Consider the following 24,748-nt stretch of genomic DNA (forward strand, 5'->3'; position numbering starts at 1 on the left):
GGTGGATATGAGCAGTGCAAAAACAAGGTGAAGTAAACAATGCACTAGTTACAATGGAATCAAAAATAGTAAAGTACAAGCCTGCAATTTTGCCAAATTGTGAGTATGAGTAATATCTGGTGGTGTTTCCCTCCCATGTCTTGATTTAGATTTTCCAGCCTCTTATTCCATTTTCAACCCTCATATTGTGTTTGACCTGCTGTTAATCATATACTATGTGTGATCCGGAAAAACATGGCTGCCCGTTGTCATTGTTGTGGCTCTGTGAATCACTTCACAGTTTCTTTCTCAAAGAGCGCTTTGATGAGATGGACAACGAATGAGGGAATATTGAGTCAGGGGGAAGGCGTGAGGGAGTAAGAGGGAGGATGCTGAGAGGGGAGGGCAGAATCACGGCTGTATTGTTGTGTGTTTTCCCAACGTCAACAGCAGAGGAAGTGGAACGGAGCAGCTAAATATACAAACAGCACAATGAGGCAGCGAGCGTGGAGCAGCTGTGGAACATGGCCGTCACCAAGTTCAGGAGTACGAAACACTGAGTGAGGACCGCCTTTTATTTACGCAGGAAGGCCTGACTGGGAGTACACGCTGCTGCTCAGATACACCCCCGCGTCAAAGACAGTCAACACAGGCTCACATACCTCAGAGTTTCACAGTACGGCCACAAACTGTCAGGATTAGCATGAACACATAAAAAATTGGTGCAGGATTTATCACATTAATTTCAAGTCACATAGAGTTAGTTTTAGATTCTAGATCTTCAGTGCCCCTTTAACTCATTTATATTCAAAGTTTTTAAATGCCAATGCTTTGTGATGTCCTTCAGCACCTTATACCGACCCAGAGGGCAACCTAGTATGTGCAAGAGCCTCTTAATCACATATTTTATACCTGGTAAAAGTGTTAAGGTTGGTATATGACATACATAGGTTTTGATAGTTTTTTTAATAGTTTTAAGTATTAGACTGAATGTTATGTTTATATTTTCATTATTTATTATATTATTTCTGTTAGAATGCAGGCTAAGTTATGTACTACTGCTTTGGTGGCATAAGGCAGTTTAGTGCGCCTGAAAAAAGAGGATAGGATGATATTGTGCTAGAGGACGATGAGAAGTCTGCATAGGTGTGGATCGATAAAACTTTTTGACTGTGCTTCATCATGTGGAAATGTGTTTTACCATTTTATATGAGACAGGAATAGGACTTCAAGTCAGTAGTGGACCAGATGATCACATAATCATAACGCGCACAATCTACCATCTTCCTTGTGTTATTTATTGTTTTATTTGTTTTTGGAAATTTCGAAAAACTTCATTATGATTGTTAATGCAAGCACTGTAACATTACATTCCTTGTTGTAACATTAAGTTCTGAAATACAACAATTAGGGAACACCTGCTGAAAATCCTTCACATTCACATGATGATGTGATGGATTTGAAGCCAGGGGGACACAAAACTAACTACATTTGTACATTGTGGAAAAAAATATTTTACAAGGATTTTCAATTTGTCCACAGTTTCCTCACAACCCATTTTAATTTTGTTCATCATTCAGTTAGATTAGGAAATCAACAGAGTGTCACTGCATCATGTACAATGTGATATCACATTTGAAACCATCACATGTAATATCACATATGAACCCCCTTTTAAATGTAGAAAAGTAAAATATGGTTACATGGAAAAACACACAATACAGGCAAGAGTTTTTAATGGAAGCAAATAATGGTCATAAAGTTTGTAATCAGCTGAATTGTGACATTTACTCCCTACTGGAAACTTAATGTTGATGTATGTAAATAATTAATTTAAACACGTCAGCATTTTACTTTGAAAACCACCTGTTTGAACTCATGTGACAGACATAAGAGGATTTATGCCTATTATTTGCTTCTGTACACACACATTGCACGCTGGATGTAAATTATTTGAAGTAGTGAAAGGATGCCCTGCATCCTGCAATAGTAGGAAACGTCTAGACTTCATGTGCACTACCTAAGCTATGTGTGTGTGTGTGTGTCCGGTTTCCCCCTGTCCGGGTCATGTGGGAATTGGACCTCTTTGCCACGGGAAAAAACAGGAAGAAATGCAGCAGACATTTTTTCCTCATTACTGTGGCAACAGCGGATGCAGTTGTTATGACTTTATATGGACCTGTACAGTAGCATGACTCGATTAGTGATAAACACATGACAGCATGACTGGACAACATCACCTTTTTCTGCGCTGACATATGTGCCATTTAAAGGACACTGTTATCCGAAACACCTGACTGCAGCATGAGTATGCAAAATTTCCAGCACAGGAGGCCGAGCAGCACGGGTCCACGTCACCATCATCCAGTGGCGGACACAGGCTGTCTGAGAGGAAGGGGAAAGAAAAGTAAAAAGGGCTCCAGCTGCATACAGTGGAGCACCAGTGTGCAGAAAGTTTTCTAGCATGGAGGGCGGCCTGTAAGACAAGTAGAGGACACTTTACCATCATAGCTACATAGTGGTATCCAAGAGGTATCCAAGAGGGCCTTCTGGGGCATTTATATAATCCATTAGATCAAAGGTTGTTTTTTTTGCCCAAACTATGGTGCTACACAATCAAAAACCCTCATATAAACATCAATCCATTAATGAATCATATTTGCATATTAATTAAGAAATTCATAATTACAAATAATTCCTTCAAAGGATAACATGTACCATCCCTAACTGAAAGCATGCAGGCAGCAGGTTTATTGTATAATATGCAGGTGAAGGTCAAATGATCAGCTTCTCTGTTACCCAAAGAGTACTTGAACGAGCCTGCCGGTTAAAACTTAGCAGAAAAGTGAAATCGACGCAAAATCAGAGCGCAAGTTTTTGTAAACTTCCAATATTGAAGCATGCAGATTGAATTAAAATCTTTGGACCAAGCTGTTTGCCATTTGGCATATGTTATCAATGCTTCACAGAACAGTGTATGGGGGTATAGCTCAGTGGTAGAGCATTTGACTGCAGATCAAGAGGTCCCCAGTTCAAATCTGGGTGCCCCCTCAAATTCCTTTACTTTGACTAAGCTCTGTTGGTGGTCAGGAAGTGACAGCTTTAATATCCACATTTAAGCCTGACTTTAGAACTGGCCTGACTGGGCCAGCTGTGCCAACGGGCCTCCAGCTCAATAGATAACACAAAAGCGTGACTGAATACACAAGCAGCACATATGATCTCGAGCTGAAAGATAAACACTCACTCCCAATGGGCCAACAAAGTGTACAGCTATTTGAAATGATCCACCCAAAATTTGAGCATCAAACATGCAACCTATAGACTTAAAAAATGTATTGAAATGAACTGCGGTGGCGTTGCAAAGAATGGAAGCTTGAAATGGATGGATTGATTTTTGTGATATTCACTGGTCCAAACATATAGAAACACTACAGTATCTCAGTTAGCCCAGTTCAACCAAAAGAAGTGATGCAAACAAATCCACGATAAGGGGAACCCAGAAGTGAACTAAAGACCTCTTGACCTGCAGTCAAAAATTTTTACCGCTGAGCTGTACTCCTTGTGTAGAGGGTTTCTCACACTTATTGATCAGCAAAGCATTGATTGTTGATTAGGCATAGCGCTTCAACTGCGATGATTAAGAAGGTATGTGTGTTGCAAAATACAAGCGTGTATGTTTCAACTGTGCTCAGTGGAATGCAAAAGCAGAGTTCAATACATGTGCCCACCCAGATTTACTATTACATTTGGAAAACTTTTAAATAGTAAGGTTTTAGCAAAAATAAAAACTTTGTCTCAGCACTGAGTACTGAGCATATTGCTGGATGAGTGAAAGTTGTAGTATCCTGCAGGCAGCTGCACATGGGAGTGGGGGTATAGCTCAGTGGTAGAGCATTTGACTGCAGATCAAGAGGTCCCCAGTTCAAATCTGGGTGCCCCCTGTGGTATTATACTAAGCACAAATTTTTCTGCCAATCTATATTATTATATACAAATATCACTTGGCCATACACTGCTCTATTTGAATAGAAATGTGCTACACCTAATAGAAAGCATGAACTCTAAAGCTGTCACACAATCATTCAAGGTCTACTATACTGATGCTATCACAAATTGCCTGTGGGGGTATAGCTCAGTGGTAGAGCATTTGACTGCAGATCAAGAGGTCCCCAGTTCAAATCTGGGTGCCCCCTGTGTTGTTACACTTGTCAATGTGAACTTTTGAGTCAATCTTTGTTATTATATACCATCATCACCTGGCCATACAGTGGCCTATTTGAGTAGAAAAGTACTACGCCTAATAGAAAGTATGATCACTGAGCAGTCTGTTAGAAGTTGACTCTGATGATGCAGAGCTCTAAAACTGTCACACAATTAATCAGCATCTAGGATATTGATGCTGTACTACTACCTGCTGGCTGTGGGGGTATAGCTCAGTGGTAGAGCATTTGACTGCAGATCAAGAGGTCCCCAGTTCAAATCTGGGTGCCCCCTGCTTTTCCTTTGTGATCCAATTTCTGTTGTTCAGGAAGTTGCAGCTTTGATCTCACTATTCAGGCATGTGTCCTAAACTGGTCTGACTCGGCAAGCTCTGCCAGCTTCATAGACTAAACAAAGATACATATGAAAACACAGCAGTAAAGCTTTAAGAAAGACCAACAACCACAATCAACTACCCTGTACAACAAAATGAAGTGATGAGCACAAGCGATCATGCTCTTGAGTATGAAATGCTTACAGCGCTACAGAGTTTAAAAGTTTAAAATGTATAAAATATGCAGCTGGTTTTAAGGTCAGTTAGTGGTACTGCTTTTATCATGCTTTTATCATCAGATCTGTGAAAGAGCTACAGGTAGATTAAATATTAACCTGCATTATCAAAGTAGGGGACACCCAGATTTGAACTGGGGACCTCTTGATCTGCAGTCAAATGCTCTACCACTGAGCTATGCCCCCTATACAAGTAACACTGTTATAGCTATTCATCACCAAATACTGGTCCTAGATTCAGACAAAATGTTTAATTGTTCATTTAAGCAGCAATAAAAATACAGAAACAGTCACATGACTTGTGTCTTAACAAATGTTCTTTTCTGTCTCTGAGCACAAGCTTCCACTAAGGGAGACTGGTGCTGGTTGGGAAAATTTCAAATTCTCCAATCAGGAACCAGCTACCAATCACCTGACTCACTGCACATGCTCAGTTAAGTCTTTATTCCTTATTTGAGGAAGTAGCACCCTGTGGCAGACACATCCAAGTAAATAAGGCAAAACTAATTTTGAGGTAAGAGAGTAATTTCTCATACTTCATGCATTTTTGTGACTTAAATCAAATGTATGATGTGTCTATGTCAGGCCAGGTCTGAAGTCTCTTTTATGCATGTTTTTAGTGCTGAGGTTTTAGGTGCTAGCTATAAAGCAAGCTACTTAAGATACAGTGTGGGTTAGTTGGAACAACATGTGAATTGTCACATTTCACTTAGAGACTAAACTGTGCACTTTCTGTTTGTGTTACAAAGATAACAGATACATGAATTGATAGTAGAAACATGTTAAAACTTTGTAGTTTCACTAAAATAGCAAAGATAGCAATGTCACAAACAATCCCCAGTTGTCCCAATGTTTCAGATCTGCCACCCTCTCAAGGCATAAGTCACTTTTCTGCATGAGTACATACACAAGTATATAGTTCAGCATTGGCTCTTTAAGCTGTAGTGTGTAGGATTAAGGAGGATATACTGGCAGAAATGTAATATAATTTAACAGAATGTTTTCTTAAGTGTGTAATCACCTGAAACTACTTTTTGTCACATTAAATTAAGCTGTTTATATCTACAAAAGGTGTTGGTCCACGTCCACAGAAGTTAGAAGCCATAAACTGGCTCTAGATATGGCCATTCATGATTTTGCATCATCCTCTAAAGCAGTGCCTCCAAGACAAGGAGTGTAAGAAATACACATTTTTTTAAAACTTGAAAATGCTTTATTCAGTGTTTAACTAGTTTTAAACCCCTGGTCTGTTTGTTTTGGAGAGGAAGACACCTCCACAGATACATTGGCTCTGGGTAAAGAGCTCCCAAACAATAAACACTGAAATAATTCAGTTTTAGCTGGTTGCAATCAGCAGTCCTAACCATTAGATGCAGGCCTGCTGGCAAGGGGGAGTTAAAGGGTACAGATGATCCTGCCCCAAGGACAAGGTGGAGGTCTATGATTGACCATTAAATGGACCAGAGTAAAACAATTTATTTACTGGCTATCACTGACAACAAAAAGGCACAGTCAAGATACAGAGATCATACTAAATTAGACGGCCTTAGACATCCATTGGTACTAATCTTGTCATGCTACGTTGTTGGGAGGGGGCAGTAGTAACGCTCTAACGTTGCGCTACATTTTGTGAGGGAGAGAGTGGCATTAGGGACTGTTCATTACTTATGGGAGGGGAGAGGATGGTGCCAAACAGGTGAGGCACTTCATCATCACACATCATTTTTTAAACACTGGGGAGGGTGTCATGTTTTTTGATTTGGCCCAAACGGGAGACACTTATCTTTATGTGGTTGTATTTTGTATTCGAACCCTACAATTGGGTTTGAAAAAAATACACCATTTATTATAGCCAAAAACTGTGAAATTTGTGGTGACGGGAGTGTCATGCATTTTGCCTAAATGCCCCCCCTACTCTGATAAATAAAGTACAGTTCCTTACCATTTCTTAGTGTCAACAGTGTACTATTTCTGTGTACAAGGGTTATTGATGTTGTTGTTTTTTGTAATTGTTTTCATTGTTGATGAGTATTTTTCTATACATGTGCTTTTAAATTCAAAGAGGATTTTTAAACTTAATTCTCCTATAGTGGAGAATTGCCATGTTTACCTTGATTTAAACTGTAGCCCTGTTGATCTGCAGTCAAACGCCCTTTTACTGAACTTCACCCCCCCCACATAGAGGTATATTTCCATAAGATGTAAAAAATTACAACATACCATAGTTCAAATGTTGCAAGAGTTGCAAGTCATAGCCTATTTGCTTCATCCCAGTGACTGAAGTTAACATTCCAACGCTATTGTCACCAGAAAAGTTCAGGACTCATGACTGTTGGAGGAGAGGAGAAGAGAGATAGCAAACTTGTGTGTGAGCCGGAGAGACATTTGACTTTTGACCTCCTTTAGTGTCTCATAACATCTGACATGAAAGAAGAAAAAAGACTTGACACACATTATAGGAAGGCAGCAACTCCCTCAACCACCCACATGTGAAAACACATGCAAGATCACACATAAAACGCCAATAACAGGCAAGCCAATTAAAAAAGATACAGTGCCAGCAGCAATCGGTCACAAGCTCAACTGAAACTTATACTCCATGGACAACAAGAGAGTTTAATGCATGAAGAAATGCAGGGAAAGCATGACACACTGTGCTGTTCTGTGTTAAACTGCCTACAGGGTGGGGGAGTGACGGTCTGGTGTTAATGCTCATGATTCAGGTTAATGAGGTGAAGAATGATGCTCACTGTTTTTACAGAGGGTTAGAAAATCAGAGAAAAAGATGCAACACGGAAATATTTCCTCAGTTTCGTACTCATGCAACAAGAAGATACAGTAGAGTCTGATGTGATGAATATGCATAAGATTTCATTTAACCATTTGAAACCTAGATTGACATCACTTCCTGTGCTGCAGACAGATGCCTTTTACAAGTATTTAAACCTTTGAATGCTGAGTGCTTGGTGAGAAAAGGGCATTGAGCAGCTTGGCAAGAAAGTCCCACAAACTGCAAGAAATTAGTAGATTTTGGAATATGTTTTTTAAATAGCTAGGGAAAAAACTGAGAACTATATTTCCAATTATCATAACTATAAATTATTTTATATAATATAGTTTTTTGTTGTGCATGTCGCTTCCCTTTTTTTCTTGTTTATTCTGTTTTTTTGTTTATTTGTTTGGGTTTTTTGTGCTTTTTACTAATTGCTATCTAATTACTGGGTCAGTTCTTCTTGAGTTGCTGTTTGCCTTCTTCCCATGTTTTTGAAGGAAATTAGACCAATTTATCCAGGTTTCAAATGGTTAATACAGCAGGATATGCAGCAACTTGATGCATTAGGCTGAAAATTGCAATACAACGATACCATGTAGTATGATACAAAATAATTGTAAAATAAAAACAGTTGTCAGGCTCATATAAGATAGGCTTTTCAGAATAAGAGACACCTTTATGAAACTGAGGGATAACAGAAGAAAAACAATGGGGAGGGACTTGAAAATGTAACCTTGAGACTTGAAAACACTTGATTCACCAGCTGAGCGCTCAAGAGGCTGTGAGGCAAACTCAGTCTCTCACAGAGAAGATATTTGTCAGAATGAATCTTTTTCAGTCTGTAAACGTTTTTCCTCTGCAGGTCAATGAAGATTAAGTTTCTGTCTGATCGTCTTTCTCTCTCTGGTTCCTTCTGTTGATCGCTTTCCGGAGATGATCCAGTAAAGTAGGACACCACCTGGAAAGCTGGAGATGTGGTTTCCATTCTTGACTAGAGGGACCTGAGGTAAGTCACTCAAATGTATATGTGATGGACATTTGGGTTGTGATGTTGCGTTGATTTTATCTTGCGAATTTCCATTTCAACTTGCGAATTTTTTGCAGTCGACCAGTGAGGAGGGAACAGAGAACATGGACGTCCATGTGGGCCCATGTGGTCAGCCAGGTAGCTTGTAGGGCATTTTGGCTTTATTATTTTATTTATTTTTTGCTATCACTTGACATTGTTGGCAGTGTTTTAGTCAGCAGGCTGTTTAACTGAGTTGATCATGTGACTCTAATCAAAGTGAAGGGATAATACATCGAACCTGCCTTGATGAGGCTTTTAATGGCTCCTCCGCAAGTTGTCAGTTAAAAATGATTTCATTTTATTAGATAATCCCATAAAATGTAAAACCTTACAACCTTGATTGAGATGATTTTAAAGTGTAAAACCCCCTTAAAATGTACAAAATAATATTACATTAAATTGAACCCTAAATGACCTGAATATTTCAAGATGCATTTTAAGGTTAACTGTGAATTGATAGGTTTTTTATTATTTATCCCCACAGTTTAAATAATTTATATTAAAAAATGCATTAGAAAAATGTATTTTTTTTAGTTGATCTTCCTATTCCTCAAGTGGATGTATAGATAAATTATCTGAATGATACAAGCTGTTTTAAGGACAAAAAAATCTCGTAAAATGTGACAAACATTAAAGGTCCAGTGTATGGTGTAAAATAAGAAAAAATGAGAATCTTTGTGTGTTTGTTACCTTAAAATGAGCCATTCATATCTGAATAGGGAGCAGATTCTCCTCTGTGGAGACTGCCATGTCACACCGCCTTGTTTCTGCAGTGGCCCAGAATGGAGAAATAAACACTGGCTTTGGGCCATCTGCCATTGGAGGTTTTCACCACAGTAGGCGGCCCTTTTGTGATGAGTGATTTCACACCCAAAAAAAAAACGTACCACAAACGTGCCCTCTTGTATGACCCATGGCAGATAAAATATAGTAGTGCCCTCTGTGGTGACCTTCCATTGAAGGAAACGTGATGCAGTGCTATGGGGGCTTTAAGACGCTCTGGCTGGTGCCGTTTAAAACACAGCACAATAAAACCGTTCAAAGGGCTGTCACAGTACGGACACAGCAATGCCGCAGCACTGAATTACAGCTGTTCGAACAGGTGTATACAGCATGTAAGCATGTGTGTTATTACCATGTGAAAAAAACACTGTCTGGGTCTGCCTGGTTATGCTGCAACATGACAGTTTCATATTCCCAAGCAGTTTTTAACGGCTGCATTCCTTATCACCTTTGAGCTCCTCGTCTCCTCGCCTCTTAAGGTGCGGGTGGCTCTGCTCACAGGTGTAACACACACATGTGCACACACACTTTGATCTAAGGGTGGTTCGTTGAATTGGTGGGAATTTCCCCTTGTATAGCTGAAGGAGGGTCTCCTTCCTCTACCTTCCAAGAAAGAAAAAAATCCTCTATTTCTTCTTCCTCCAAGTCTTCTGAAGCTTCACGATGCTTGCCCTTTGGGGTTGAGAGCAGTGCACGCTCCTCCTCTTCCTCACTCCCTTTTTTCTTCCTCTTCTCCTCCTCCCTCAACTCACACTCAATCCTCCTGTTGTTCGTCGCCCTGTGATCCCTTCACTACCAGGCCACCAAGCGTTTTCCATAGGTCTTCTATAAGGTCTTAGAGTCATACATCAAACAGGCCCTTCGTGCTCTTTCATAACATGTTCCCTGTCTTGCTGAAAAGAGCTTATAGGAAGAAGGAGAGTTGCTGAGTGTGAATGAGGGTCCCTGTCTTTCTCCTCCATCTTTAAAGTGACCTATTAAGAGGGAAAAAAAAGAAGTAATGATTGAGACTTTGATTGGGTTGTGAAGCAATGTTGGTTTACCTTGTCTGCAAATTAGCGCAGTGAAGCTTGGCAGGATTTTCCGTTGTAAAAACAAATGATGGCCTTGAAACAGGGAAGCACCTCCTCCACCCGGGCCCCCCACCTCTCTGCTCCCCTCAGGGGGAAAGTTTTAATTTTCTGCTGTGGTTTAAGACTGTCCTCACTCCAGCATGGGAACTGGAGGGTGCACAAGCCAAAAAAAACATTTGATTTATGATATTATAAATTACAATAAATACACTCACAAAACTTTTGCAGGCTCTAGCTAGCTGCACTGTCCTCTTCTTCATGTTAATTCAGTCCCTCTGGCATTTTGACTGTCTGTGTTGTTGCTGTGGCTGAAATGCTTGATTTTGCACTGGCTTTTCCAAAGAATTGCAGCACAAGCTAACATAGCAGCAGTGGCTAACATTTGTCACTAAGCTGTCAACAACAACAATTTCACATTGTTACAATCTAACATTGTTAATTGTGTCTAAAAAACACGTTAATTACTGTAGGGTAATGTTAGCTGTTAGATGCTGGCAGTTGTCCCTGTCACTGTGTGTGACTCTTTCACTGGCGCAGCAGTGGTCTCATGATAAATAGACAGAGAGGAGTCTGAGGAAGGGTGGAGCGAATCAATACATTACACACAGCATGACAATAAAATTTGATTCCATCCCTTTTAAATTTCAAAATATGCATTAAAGTTGCAGTGATTAGACAAAATTGCAAGGTTGTGCAGAGTGCAAGGTTGTGATTGCAAAATTTTTCAATTTGGTGACTAGTTCACACAACAAAGATGTGTTTGGAGAAAGACACAGCTCAATTGCCAGAAAAAAAAGGTTGCCATTGAACATTTCTGCAAACTAATGTTACAAAGGTCACATTCGCACATTATTACGTGGCAACTTTATGTTTCAACAACGCTGTTGTTAATGTGTGGTTAGGTTTAAGCACAAAACATACTTGGTTATGGTAAGGAAAAGGTCATGTTTTGACTTAAAATACCTCAATTGGGGGGCACAATCCGGGCAGGAAAAGCAGCCATGTACAAAACAATGGTTGTTCATAGTACAAATTTCCATTGATTAGTTGCTACAGAACACCAAAATTTGGAGCCTCAAAAGTCTTTGGGCTTCCCACGCTCCATTTCTGCTTTTTATTTCTCTTTACATTACAGCTATTGCCACCGCGGATACAAATTGCCAGCGCCTGGTACGTAACATACTGCCACAAAAGATGCCTCTGGCATCACTGACAAAGTGGCCGTATTTGATGATTTGAAAGTGAAAATATGCAGTAATGACTCTTTACAACACAAATGCTTTTGTTGTTTGTTGGTCTTGATCAGTCGTCGGCAGCTTGGGAAGTTTACTCGCCCAGACGACATGCCATCTACCATCCCCTCTACCTCCTGATAACAAATAAAGCTTATGTATTACATTACTTAATAAAGGTTGATATAATACAAATAAAACATGTAAATGTAACATTTGTGATTTGCAGAAATGTATCATGCCATGGCTGAGACACATTTAGGAGACTGAACCCCATATAGGGGTTGAATAGGCTACTTACTTTACTACATCATTTCAAATGCTTACATAGCAAGAATCAGGGTTACGATAAGGTGACAGGGTTGTGGTTAGAGAGACGATTGTGTAACTGAAATGTCACAGCTGCTGCCGTCATGTAGAGTTTACTGTCCTGAAAAAGACGCTGTAATGTACATCCATCTGAAAAAACTGCTGCATTTTGAGTTTCTTTCCTCTCTTTATTCTTTGCATAAACACAGTTTGAAATAAAAAAGACAGCATGCTCAGAGATCTGAAATAACTCAAAACTTTCCTGCACCTGCGTTACCCATCTCTCCAACTCCAGCCGTTAACCTTTCGAGATGAACGACTTTCAGTGAGCCACGACCACAGCTCTTTCCAACCGGGGTTATTTTCCCTACTTGAGGGCAAACAGTCAAAAACGAATTCGGACCCAAGTTCTTAATTTTGGAACAAAGCGTCATAAGTGTCACAGAAAAAACGCACAAGCTGGTGTGAAAGATGACTACATGCGCATACGTACACAACCCGGGGCTGAAAAAGACACGTACGCCACACGCAAATACACATATCACACATGGTTGAAGGAAAGCCACTTCCCCAAACTTGCCATCTGGGGAAGTTTTGGTGGTTTTTCTGTGTAAATTTGCACAGTTGTGGTTTTTCAGAGCTGCTAAGAAAAGTTTGTACAGACTTGGAGCAGAGGAAATGCGTCAGCAGAGGAGGAATACTAACCTCTTAGGACAAACTCATCCATTCACAGGCAGACTGCAGGGTGTTGGGTCTGCGCATAAGAGTGTGCATGACCCCGTATAGTCAGGGTCATTGTCTGACTGTCTTGAAATCAGTTGGTTGTCTGCTGGTTGTCTCCTAAACATGGACATCTCCTTTTACAGACACATCATCTGTTAACCCTTTTAAACCTGGAACAACATCAGTTCTCTTGTGCTACAGCCTTGCAGAAGCAATGAAAACCTTTAAATGATAATAATAATAACAATAATAAATATATATATATATATATATATATATATATATTCTTTTTTGTGCTAAATTTTGGGTAATTTTCGTGCAAGTTGTAACTGTTTTTGAAAGAATTTAAAGCCCTTTGCTCAGGTTTCAAAGGGTTAATATTACAGATGAACAAATAATTGTAGGACCGCAACAGGCCGGTTTGCATGTTTAAGAAGAAGCTTAAAAAAAACAATCACGGAAAAGTTTCCTGGAAAGAAAGGGAAGATAAAAAAAATGGGTCACAACTGGAAGGCAGGTGAGGGGGTTAATAAAAGAGGTAACGGGAAGGGGAAAAGAACGAGAGAGAGAGACTGATGGAGAGAATGACTGCGAGGTAAAACTATTTCTGGAATGTACCTTCACTTAAAGTCTAACCAGGCAACACACAGACACACACACACACACACACACACATACACACGGTGACAACCTAACCCATTTCTACAGTATATGATAAGCTAATAGGGGCATTGGGTTTCCACTCTTTCTCCACAAACACTATCTGATTTAGGGGACTTCCTGCTCTCCCTCCCCTCGCTGCTGCCTTCATTCTTTGATATTAATACTTCCTAGTGCATGCTGCTTCATGTGTGTGTACTCATGCCAGAAACCATATACACCTTAAAAATGTCACTCCAGCCTCAGGGTGTGTCTGTGTGTATGTATTTCTATAACTGTAGGCTATTGTTCATTTGCTACTTCAAAGAAAGAATTCACCCCAAAATATTTTTTCCCCCGTCACCTGAAGCGCTAATTACGAATCGTTGGGTGTGAGTTGCAGAGTTTTGGAGAAATATCGGCCATAGAGATGTCTGCCTTTTCTCAAATATAATGAAACTAGATGGCACAGTTTTTAATTATGTTTCATTCAGTGGTGTGTTGTTATCTTTTGTGTGGGTAGGAGGCATATGCATGGCAAGACATTCAAATAATTAATGTAGACTTATTTTTGGTAATTTCTAGCTGAAATTAGTGCTAACTTCAGCAAGCTTAACTAGCATCCATTTTCTGAGAGAAATATAATAATAATAATAATAATAATACCTTGGATTTATATAGCGTCTTTCAAGGTTGCTTTACAAACAAGACAACAACAACCCCCCCCCAAAAAAGCATGTGTATATATATATATATATATATATGTGTGTGTGTGTGTGTGTGTCTTTGCATAATGGACTGTATGTAGGTTGAAAAGGTGAGGAGGAAAAGTTTTATATCAATGTTTTCAGACCATATGACAAGCGAGTCAGTAATGTAATGCCAGCCCTCAAGTATCAGTCAAATATTGCCATTAGAGCTATCTCCCGTGATTAACTGTTTCTGTTGAAAACTGGGAAATTACTGCCAGTAATTTTATATTATTTCATTTTTCTTGACACAGAAAGTGTAGAGCATTCATTTCAACTTTTGTGTTTTCTGTATGTGTGTGTGTGTGGAGTGAGTGTGAGTGTGTGTTTGATGTTGGATGTTGGATTGACTTCCACTCCCCCCGTTGGTGTCATATCCACTGTCCTCACTGTTTCCTGTTTACATGAGACAACTTCCTCTGCACACCAACAACACACCAAACCGCCACAGACCTGTCTTCTCTCTCCCCAGAAAAGGTCATAAACAAACCCAGAGGTAGATGAATAAAGTAATGTGGGTCTCTTTGCTGCTCTTTTGTCCTTCTGAAGGAACTGATCAATGGTGGAGAGTAATAGCAGGAAGTTGAACACTGAAGCGGCTCAAATGGCCAAATTTTCTTTCATCTCTCTCCCTTTCAAGATGGTTTAGTGTTTAATACACATAAACACACACACACACACACACACACACACACACACACACACACACACAGAAACATCGTTCTAGGAGCTCTCTAATGTCCTGCCATGCAGGTGTGTGCTTATCTGCTAATCTTCTAAATCCAATAATAATGGCAATCCTGATCTTCATACGATCTCATCGACATCAATGGAGCAGCTGTGGTACGTACAGATTAACAGAAAGGTACACATGAGTACACACACACATTAAGTAATACATACTGTAACTCTAGCAGATAGTCCAGTAAGAGATTTGGGGACTGTTGTAAGCATCTAAGTGTCACTTAGCCTAACTTCCGCCTCAGTAGGTCAAAGTTAAACAGAGTTTCTATCTGCAAACTGTGATGGAAGTTTACAGCAATCAGTTTGGATAGTTTTTGTGGGCTATAACTTTGTTCTTCCAAATAAGTTTATTTTAAATCTGTGTGATTGGCCAACTGTTTCTTGCTCCATTTGACTTCTTTTCAGCAACGTCACTACTTTTCCAGATCTTAGAAATTAAAGTAGCCTTACTGCATTTTTGACCAGTTTTTTCCCGACCCCTTCCTCACACCCCTTCTTTCACCCTACTTGGATTTTCTTGCCCTTTTCTACTATATTATTGTTGTGAATGGGTTTACATTAGTGCAATGGTTTCCAACTGGTCTAGTCACAGGGTCCAGATTTCTCCTCAGTCACTAGTTCAAGGTTCACACATTAGAGAAATTACCACATATTCAATGTTATTTAACAAAATGTCAACACCATGTTGACTTAGAGCACAAAGACATTAAACATATTGCAAGAATAAATACAAAACAGCACTTCAAAATAAAAGTTCCGTGCCATGAATATATATGTGATATATATATGTGTGTGTGTGTGTGTGTGTGTGTGTGTGTGTGTGTGTGTATATATGTGTGTATATGTATGTATGTATGTATGTATGTATGTATATGTCAGGAGCATTTTTTACAAGGTATTGTTTTCAACAACTTTCAATTATTATCCTAGCACACACATATTCATGTTAAAATAATATTTTGTGACAGTCCTTTCTCACACATACACACCCACACTGACACTAGTGTTTAATGGTCATGGAAAAGACTATTCCAACACAACAGATGGGGGGAATTCACAGAGCTGAGACAATGGAAGAAAAGGAGGAATTCAAAGGCTCTGACATCACAAACTAAACCCCTGGGAAGTGTGTGAACATGTGAAAGAAGGAGGGAAAGATTAGGGGGAAAAGAGGAATACTGGGAAAGAAAAATGACATCATACGTCTAGCAGGATAATATGATAATTCCCTTAACTGTATTGTAGTGGTTGAGGTTAAGATACATTACTGGTTTTGGAATTATGGAGAGAGGGAGGACAGAGATGGAAGAGCTGAGGGGAGAAGGTGACGGAAATAAAGAAAGAAGGGGAAATACCAGGAGAAAGATGGCTAGGGAAAGGAAAGGAGGGAAGAAGATGAAGGTAAGAGGAGAGAGAATTGATGTTACATTAAAAAAAAAAAAGATATACCACCACGCATTGTATGTCTGTGCACCAGTCAAGCTTACATCCATGGCTGTGAAAAAATGGATGCTTCACAATGCAGAAGGTCTATACAATCATCACAGTTTCAGTGGCTCTTGAGTTGTGGCCAAAAACATGTTGTATGAGATCATTGTAACCTTGACCTTTAACCTTTGACCACCAGATTCTGATCAGTTCATTCTTGAGTCCAGGTGGATGTCTGTGCCAAATCTGAGGAAACTCCCTCAAGGCCATCTTTAGATATTGTGTTTAACAAAATAAGATAGATGCAAGGTCACAATGGCCTTGAAATTTTAACACCAAATTCCAGTCAGCTCATTTTCGATTCCAAGTGAACATTTGTGTCAAATTTGAATAAATTCCCTCAAGTTGTTCTTGAGATATTGCTTTCACAAGTAGAAGACAAAAGTAAGCTCACATTGACCTTGACCTTTGACCATATAAATCTAATCAGCTCATCTGTGAGTCTACTTGAACGTTTGTGCCAAATTTGAAGTAATTGCCTTAAGGTGTTCTGAGATATTGTGTTCACAAGAATTAGACAGGTCACAGTGACTGTGAACTTTGACCTATGTCCACCAAAATCAAATCAGTTCTTCCTTGAGTCCAAGTGGATATGTGTGCAAAAGTTTAAGAAATTCCTCAAGGCATTCTTGTGACAAGAATGGGCCAGATGTAGATACGGATGGACGTACTTATGGACCTATAGACAACCCCAAAATATAATGCCTCCTGCAACAGCTGTCATTGGCACAGAGGTATAAAAATAGAAGGAAAAGACAAGAAGAGGGAATAAAGAACTTGGCAAAGAAGTGATGGAGCGAATGATGGATGGGAAGGAGGGAGATACGATTAATTAAAAAGACAGATGATGGAAAGACAGCATGAAAAGGGAGGGAAAGATGTAGCAAAGAAGGTAGTCATGTGTGAAGGATGAAAGGAGGAAAAGAGGAAGTGAAGGTATGAATGAGAGATTCCAGCAAGGATGACAGGAGGAATGATGAAGGACAAATCAAGTAGGGAGCAGAGCAAGAAGGAAAGATGTGGAGAGAAGAGAAGGAGCAAATAGGGTAAGGGAAAGGGTCAAGGAGAGAGTGCAGGAGTGAAAAAGGGAAAATACAAGTTCCCCATTAAAACCTCAGCTGAAAAAGTAACACCACACTCTTTCATCATTGGTTTAGTGTGTGTTCCTGTGTGTAGGAGTGTGCACACTGCTCTGTAGCTGCATGCCTGATGTGACGTGTGTGCATGTGTCTGGTCATAGCTCGAGGGCATGACTGAGTGAGTGACTAATTGTGCCGTCTGCTCGCCATAACACACACACGCGAACACACACCGAGATTACGCAATCATTATCAGGATAATCTCTCTGGCCCGGTATTTTTTTTTTCCCCCTAGAGGATGAATATCGACACGTCTAGATTACTCTCTCGTCTGAAAATCCTTCACTCTGTGAACCTAATCCCTGACCCTTGCTTACATTACACCATCCATGCATCCATCACCAAGTCCATTCCCATGGTCACCCAGTGCAGAATAACTAATCCCACGCTTAAAAATTCCCATTTCTCCAGTCATCTGTGAGCTGTTTGATTTGAATCCCAAACGGATTTTGTCATTTTTAACATTTTCAATCTGTCTGCACAAACATAGTATGTGCTAAAGTTGGATTTTATGTAAAGTGTGGGCCACTTCTTCAACTCAAAAGTGACAGTTTATTCTAACTTTTGGTGGGTTGGTCGATATGCTCTGACCCAATGCTCATTGGCTGGATAATTTTTGGTGTTACTTTCTAAGTGTTCAAACATCAGAGGCTCTTCTGAAAACCTAGCTGGGAGTCCTCTGAGTGCTTTTGGAGGTGCAGTGTTTTTTCAGATGAGACACTTGGGTTGCATCTGGTTGCTCAGCCCAGTCATAAAAATAAAATGTGGGCATTGAACGTATCCTACAACCACAAATACGTTAAATTAGCCCGTTCCATATGTATCACATCAATGTTTCTGAACTGACATAGTATATGAGCTGACTCTGACTCTCAGCTGGTGGAAGGGATGGTGGATGGTGAGACATATAGATGAAACAAGCTGTTGACCACTGCAGACCACAGTTCAAGACCAACAAATAGCAATACTGGTTGTTTTTTCATTGCTGCATTTTCTGTGTCTTTTGGCACAAAATGTGGGTGTTATTTTAGGCACTAAATGTGGGTGTTTTTTAACACGCTGTGACTCTTCTTCCAGTAGCTTCCAAGCCCTTTAACATTGATGTTTTTAAAGGGCAAGTTGTTGTGTTTCTTGCTACTTTTGGTCCTTAAATGTGGATTTTTTCAAGGAATAATTTGTTGTTTTTCCTGCTGCTTTTAGCCCCCTTGGGGTGTTTTTTTTTAGCGAGCTGTCACTGTTGTTTTTCAGTATAGTGCCACAAGAGGCAGCTGTTTCTTTCACTAAGATTGTTACTTTTCCAACAGGAAATGTGACCCCAAAACTAGGTATTTTAAGCCAAATCATAACCTTTTCCCAACATAACCTAACCACATGTTAAGCACAGCATATTAAAATGTGAAGTTTCAATGTATGGGATGGACCCGCCACTCTGTGTGGGCAGCAGAATTATTTTTCTTCCATTGTTGTTGATGAATTCGTTGGTCTTTGTGGCATTTATTTCACCCCTCCTCCACTGTGATCAGATGGCTGTGTAAAAGTAACATTGACAAGCATTTTAGCCAAAGCTGAAAAGTTCTCAACTCTCTGCAACCAGAAAAAACCCACCAAATATGTAGTGCTCGATGCAGAATAGACGTTATGCTGCTGGCTTTTGTCGCAGAGTGTAAACAGGCCTCAGGAAAGAATGCTTTGGTGGATGTTCAGTGCTACCATGGTAAGGTGCAAATTTAGTTAATCTACTTTTGGTAATGCCAAGATTTTTTCCCCGCTGACCAAATGATTGGTTAAAAATTAGATTTAGAATTTAATACAGGCAAGATTCCATGTTCAAAAATTGCACCAAATGCATGTGGGAAGACACATTTGCACAAATCTTTAATTTTGAGTTTGTTTTGGTTACTCTCACACATTCCACTATTGACCAACATCAAACCAACTTCTCTAATGGAAGTAAAACTGCAATGCAATAACCCAATGCTGTGGTTTGCAGTAGGTCTGTTTCTCAGACATCCTGAAGTTGTGTAACTTTTTGTAACATTTTTCAGTGTGCTTTGTCTTTGAAGTTTGTAAGGCATTTTGGCTTTCCATAGTAGGAAAAGTACATGTGTTACTCATAACATTAATGATGGCTCGGTTCTATTGAAGGACTGCAACTTTTTGCTATGATCAGTATTTTAGACGTTGTTTTACTGGTATTTTCTGTGTTTTCTTACTTAAAATAACATATTTTGTTTTATATTTGCTCAGTTTATGTGTGTTTATATCTGGATTTGGAGCACACTTTGATAATAAGTAAACACACTGAAAACCACATTTGTATATCTGCATTTTTCCAGCAAAAGGATTGATGACCTTTCAAACAACCACTCATCTAGCTGTGAAATAATATCTTTATAAAAATAAATTAGCATTGAAATGGATAAAAATGGGTGCTTAGTGATAGGTGGGGGCTAAAAAATGAAATACATAAAGACATAGAAAGAAAGAAAGGAAGAAAGGAAGAAAGAAAGACAGAAAAGGATCACAATTGTTCTTTAATCTTTAGTAATGTTGAAACTGATATATGTTGAAATTACCTTTTTGCTGTGGTCTTCCAGTATACACTGCATTATTCTAATATTCTTTGATGTAACCTGTTTCTGTTTGCTGTTGCAACAGTCTAAGTCCTTTATGGGGATCATTAAAGTTTTATCTTACCTCTAATGTCGAGAGAATAAAGGCTTTAACAAAAGTTGTAGTTTGTTGTGGTGGCCAAAGTCCCCGCTGTTTGATGTTGAGACTCTATTATCATTCCTCACACAAACAGATATGGGCAAAAAAAAAAAAAAAAGAAAGTCATATCCGCTTGCTAATCATATCTGGGCTTAAGGAACAGCACACAGACACATGTACACGCATGTGCACACACACAAACTGTGCACACATCTGGACCATTGCCTTCAGATCAAGGGTTAACCCCTTCCTCCCCACCTGCTTCCTCCCTCCTCCATGACTGTGCGCTTTTTGCAAACTCAGTATGTGTTTGTCGTCTGTCTTTATTGTCTCCATCAATGACAAAGTGAGCAGACTGATTGTGTGAATATTTCTGGCTGTCAATTAACCCTTAAAGACATGAATTTAATTAAATTTTCCCTTTTTTTACTAGCTTGAAAACAGAGCCAAAATGAGTTGCAAAAGTCTAATTTTCAAAAAAAAAAAAATATATATATATATATATACCTATGCCAACTTTAAATGACAGTTAGGTTTATTATTAGAGAAATTGTCAAATTGTGCTTAAGAGTTTGGAAATGCGCTAATCCCATTTGGGTAAATAAACCACATGAATATATTAAATCTGTCTGAGAGTAAGAGCAAAAGTAAATCTCTCCCTTGTATTATCTGCACTGTGAGGACACTTTCTATAAACACACACAATGCACTATACGGACATCTATTTAAGTGCTGTTGCCATTAACTGTATTTCTAGATTTAGAGATAATTAAACATGCTCAGACATACACAGAGAAGTCCCAGCTGACATCGATCATATTGCCTTGTCTTTTATGTGGTGTGTTTATGGTCGCTGGCAGCATCTCTTTGCGTGTGCTGAGCTGCGCCAGATAAAAATGGAGTGTCAGCCACAGTTCAGGTAGCACTGAAACAGAGACCAACAAGTGAAAATCAAAACATGGACAGCTGGTTGCACATACAGACTGGAGAGTTTACTGTGGAAAAGTTAGTGCAGACAAATAAAACACAGATGAGGTAGATATGACGAGGTGACAGACAGGGCAGGAAAGATTTCATAGAAAGAGTTGATGGCTTCTGTAAACCTGATTCATTTCATTTAGTGTGACGGTGGAAGCAAAGCAGCTGTAAACAACACGTTTGAGAGATCTTTAATGAGATTAGCCATATTTTCATGCAAATACTATTTCACAACTGTCTCTTCCTGATACATACAAAAGAAAAATAATGATTCACTCATTCAGTGCAGTTGATCCATGTCTTAAAAGGTAAGTTACAGTAAATCAGCCATTACAAACACTCTGTGTCTGTCTTTCCTGGCATACAGTAAGGGATGTGTGTTTATGCTTATGGAGGTAATACACTGTTCACATTATAATTCCCATGTGGATTTACAAAGTACCTGCCCACATACTTACCATCCTGCCTACCTTACCATTTTCTGTTCTGCTTTCATTTGAAATATCTGCATGAAATGTTCAGTTCAGTTTCAATTCAATTCTATTTATAAAGCCCAAACTCCCCTCCAAAAAAAAAAACGCTTGAGTTTCATTATTTCATTTTCATTTCATTAATATTAGGGGTGACCCTTTATTCTATGGGCCGTGCAACATCAATTGGCATTTTTAAGGAAAACTAACAAATTATTTTTGTATATCAATTATTCACCCTGTGTTATGTTAAATTTGTGAAGCCTCCACACTGAACGAAGAATCCAAAAACTGAGATAATTTTCGATTAATTGAAGTAAAAGGGCTTCATGTTTAATCATCCAGCTGGATACCAAAGCCTTTTGACATTGATATTTGGTTGAATTTAGGTTGTGACATAGGGTGACAATAATTCAATGTGAAGACATCTAATGATTTTATCAATTGATGTAGAAGACTGTTGACTGTTGACTTGTTTTTTGGTGATATTGGGCTTTATCAATGAAATTAAATGATGAACATGATACAAATAGTCACCTGAATAGTGCGGTATTCTTTCCTGGCTTTTATTTGAGAGTTTCCAGAATGAATTCTGTTTCAAATAAGTCGATCAATATAAATCCACTTTAATGACTATAGATTCACTCTAAAGTGCTCCTCACTATGAAGATTTAGAGTGTTTTAGAAACTGCTGAGACACTGTAAACACAAGGGGAAGTTTTTGCAGCGCTTGCTAATAGTCTAATTTATCACAGTTTGGCTGCCGGCCTCAGGTGTGTGATGCTGAGTCAAAACACAACAAGCTGTTTCCATGGTTTTCACTGTCATGCTGGTCATTGCAAATGAATACACGAGTTGTTGTCCACTTGAGTAACTTGAGTGAGAGCTGAATGACAGTACATAAAGAGGATGAAAGTTAAAAGAGGGGTCAAGGAAAAGAAAGACAGTTAAATAGTTTTGGCAGCAACAAAACATTCGCCTAATGTCTGCAGGTCATGGAAAAATCAAACTCTCTCCGAGGTCGCGACCCGGGCAAACATGAATGTCTGAAGCTTGCTTCACACTCTACATCTGGCGGATTTGTTCTCGTAAATCTCTTTCCCTCACACACTCAGACACACACTCACTCTAACACACTCAGACACTCGCGCTCTCTCACACACTCCCTCCATCCATCGCCGTCTTTCATGTATCAATGGCTCCATTGATAGGCTTGCGTGAGTCTCTCTGGGTGGATCCTGCTTTTGGGGTTTAGCCCTCCATTAGACATACTGACCCCGAGTTTCCACACGCATACTCAGACACTGATGCAAAAACATTCAGAAATTAATCAGCATAAATTCATACATTTCATTTTCTTTTCATTTGGCAATTTCAGGTGTTTAGATGACTTAAGTTCTAGGCTAGACTATAATATTCCAGATCTGCAAGCATCAAGATAAACAGGGGGTTAAATTATGCTCTGATGTCAAGTGAGGTTTGCCTCCACAGCGTTATTTTTCAAAATCATACTGGTGAAGGGCATCATTCTGCTTATACCATGGCCAGCTATCCAAATATGTGGCACTGTGCTCTTGTAATGTAAAAGTTGTGTTTTCACTTCAGTCGATTGTTACTTGAACAATTTTACACACTGAAGCATATGGTAGTAGCCTACTCCTGCATATGCTTTTAAAGTTTGACAGTGAATATTAAATGTGAATATGTAGATTAAAGGTCCAGTGTGTAGGATGTAGAGCCATCTATTGTCAGAAATTATAAATAATGTTTATAACTCTGCTTTCGTAAGTGTATGATCACCTGAAACTAAAAATTGTTGTGTTTTGTTGCCTTAGAATGAGCCATTTATATTTACATACAGAGCAGGTCCTCTTCCAGAGAGTCTGACAAGTTGTTCCTACAGTAGCCCAGAGCAGACAAATCAAACACTTGCTCTCTTGATAGGGCCATTGGTTTTTACATTTTTTTCTTATCGGCCACTGTAATTCTCTACACACTCGGAAAGGGGGGAGAACTTTAAGTGTGGTACGTGCTTCTAAATCCTACACGCTTGACCTTTAACCCTTTGACACCTGGATCAGCATCAGTTTTCTTTTGCCACTTACAGACACCTTTCACAATCTAGTTAATCCTTTCGAACCTGAACAAATCGGTACGATTTCTTTGAAAAAAGGCAACGACCAATGTGGCCAAGAAATGTCCCAAAAATTTAATGAAATTAAAAAAAAGGTGACAAGTAGATGACCTCAGAATTAGTTGGAAAACAAAAGCGAGTGTGGTTAGAAAAGTACTAAAAGTAAGTAACTTTATGAAAATTCTTCGGCCACGCAGGCTTTTATTTAAAGTCATACTGCATTTTAATGGAGGTCATAGATAGCCTTGTGTGGGTTGAGTATTGATATTTCGATGACACTTGCTTCAAGCAAAATAAATGTCCTGCTGAATGGCAGTTTACATTAATTCCAATTTGCAAAGTATAAAAAGAGAGACAGATGAATAGAAAAGAAAAAATAATGTTGTAAAAATCACAAAAAAATAATAAAGCTTGGATTAAATAAGTTATACTACTACACCAATACTACTCCTTGTAACAATGATTGAAAACATTAACTCTCTTATCTAAATGCTTATAAACTAAATGTTAATTAATGTTTATAATGAGTTTACTTCAGAGTTGCTGCCTTCATATAAATCTTTTTTTTTTTTCCAATGTCGCTGTATTCTCCTGTTTCAGACTTATGGTGGGCAGGGCTTCAGACATGAGCTCACAGGGAGACTCCCTTTGGTGTGGTCTTGAGGTGAGGGGTGAAGATTTGCGGTGTCTGCAGCACCCAGGTGGAGATGCACGGTTTTCTAAATGTGCATCTTAGCTGTACACAAATGCTCAGAAACACACCCACCCACAGTTATTCATGCACAAACTTGCACATTGTGCATTCATCCATAAAAACACTGACTGTGCACACAAATAACAGACGTGGCTAGAAGGTTCTCCTAAAAGAGGTGAAAAGCAGAGAAGTGACTGACCAGTATAGTCATCACTTGTTCAACAGCAAAGCATCAAATTGTGCAGCTGCCCAGTGGATAACTGCAGTTGCATTTTTTTATTTTTTAA

The 24,748-nt window shown here is 39.1% G+C and overlaps 1 protein-coding gene and 5 non-coding genes across 6 annotated transcripts in view; 5 read left to right on the top strand and 1 right to left on the bottom strand.

Annotated features, from left to right (window-relative positions):
• Positions 1–2,958: 2,958 nt before the first annotated feature.
• Positions 2,959–3,030, top strand: trnac-gca (transfer RNA cysteine (anticodon GCA)). Its single transcript has one exon. It is a non-coding gene; the product is annotated as a tRNA-Cys (tRNA).
• Positions 3,031–3,851: 821 nt separating this feature from the next.
• trnac-gca (transfer RNA cysteine (anticodon GCA)) lies at positions 3,852–3,923 on the top strand. The gene has a single exon. It is a non-coding gene; the product is annotated as a tRNA-Cys (tRNA).
• A 180-nt stretch (positions 3,924–4,103) lies between these two features.
• trnac-gca (transfer RNA cysteine (anticodon GCA)) lies at positions 4,104–4,175 on the top strand. The gene has a single exon. It is a non-coding gene; the product is annotated as a tRNA-Cys (tRNA).
• A 229-nt stretch (positions 4,176–4,404) lies between these two features.
• trnac-gca (transfer RNA cysteine (anticodon GCA)) lies at positions 4,405–4,476 on the top strand. Its single transcript has one exon. It is a non-coding gene; the product is annotated as a tRNA-Cys (tRNA).
• Positions 4,477–4,866: 390 nt separating this feature from the next.
• Positions 4,867–4,938, bottom strand: trnac-gca (transfer RNA cysteine (anticodon GCA)). The gene has a single exon. It is a non-coding gene; the product is annotated as a tRNA-Cys (tRNA).
• A 3,332-nt stretch (positions 4,939–8,270) lies between these two features.
• Positions 8,271–24,748, top strand: part of sun2 (Sad1 and UNC84 domain containing 2) — a 51,586-nt gene continuing 35,108 nt past the window's right edge. The window contains exon 1 of the mRNA XM_088074516.1: positions 8,271–8,531. The gene's annotated coding sequence lies outside the window, so the exon portion shown is untranslated. The remainder of the gene's footprint in view (positions 8,532–24,748) is intronic.

This window comes from Plectropomus leopardus, chromosome 3 (genome assembly GCF_026936395.1).
Source record: "Plectropomus leopardus strain MGB_pleo_1.0 chromosome 3, ASM2693639v1, whole genome shotgun sequence".
Classification (NCBI taxonomy): domain Eukaryota; kingdom Metazoa; phylum Chordata; class Actinopteri; order Perciformes; family Serranidae; genus Plectropomus; species Plectropomus leopardus.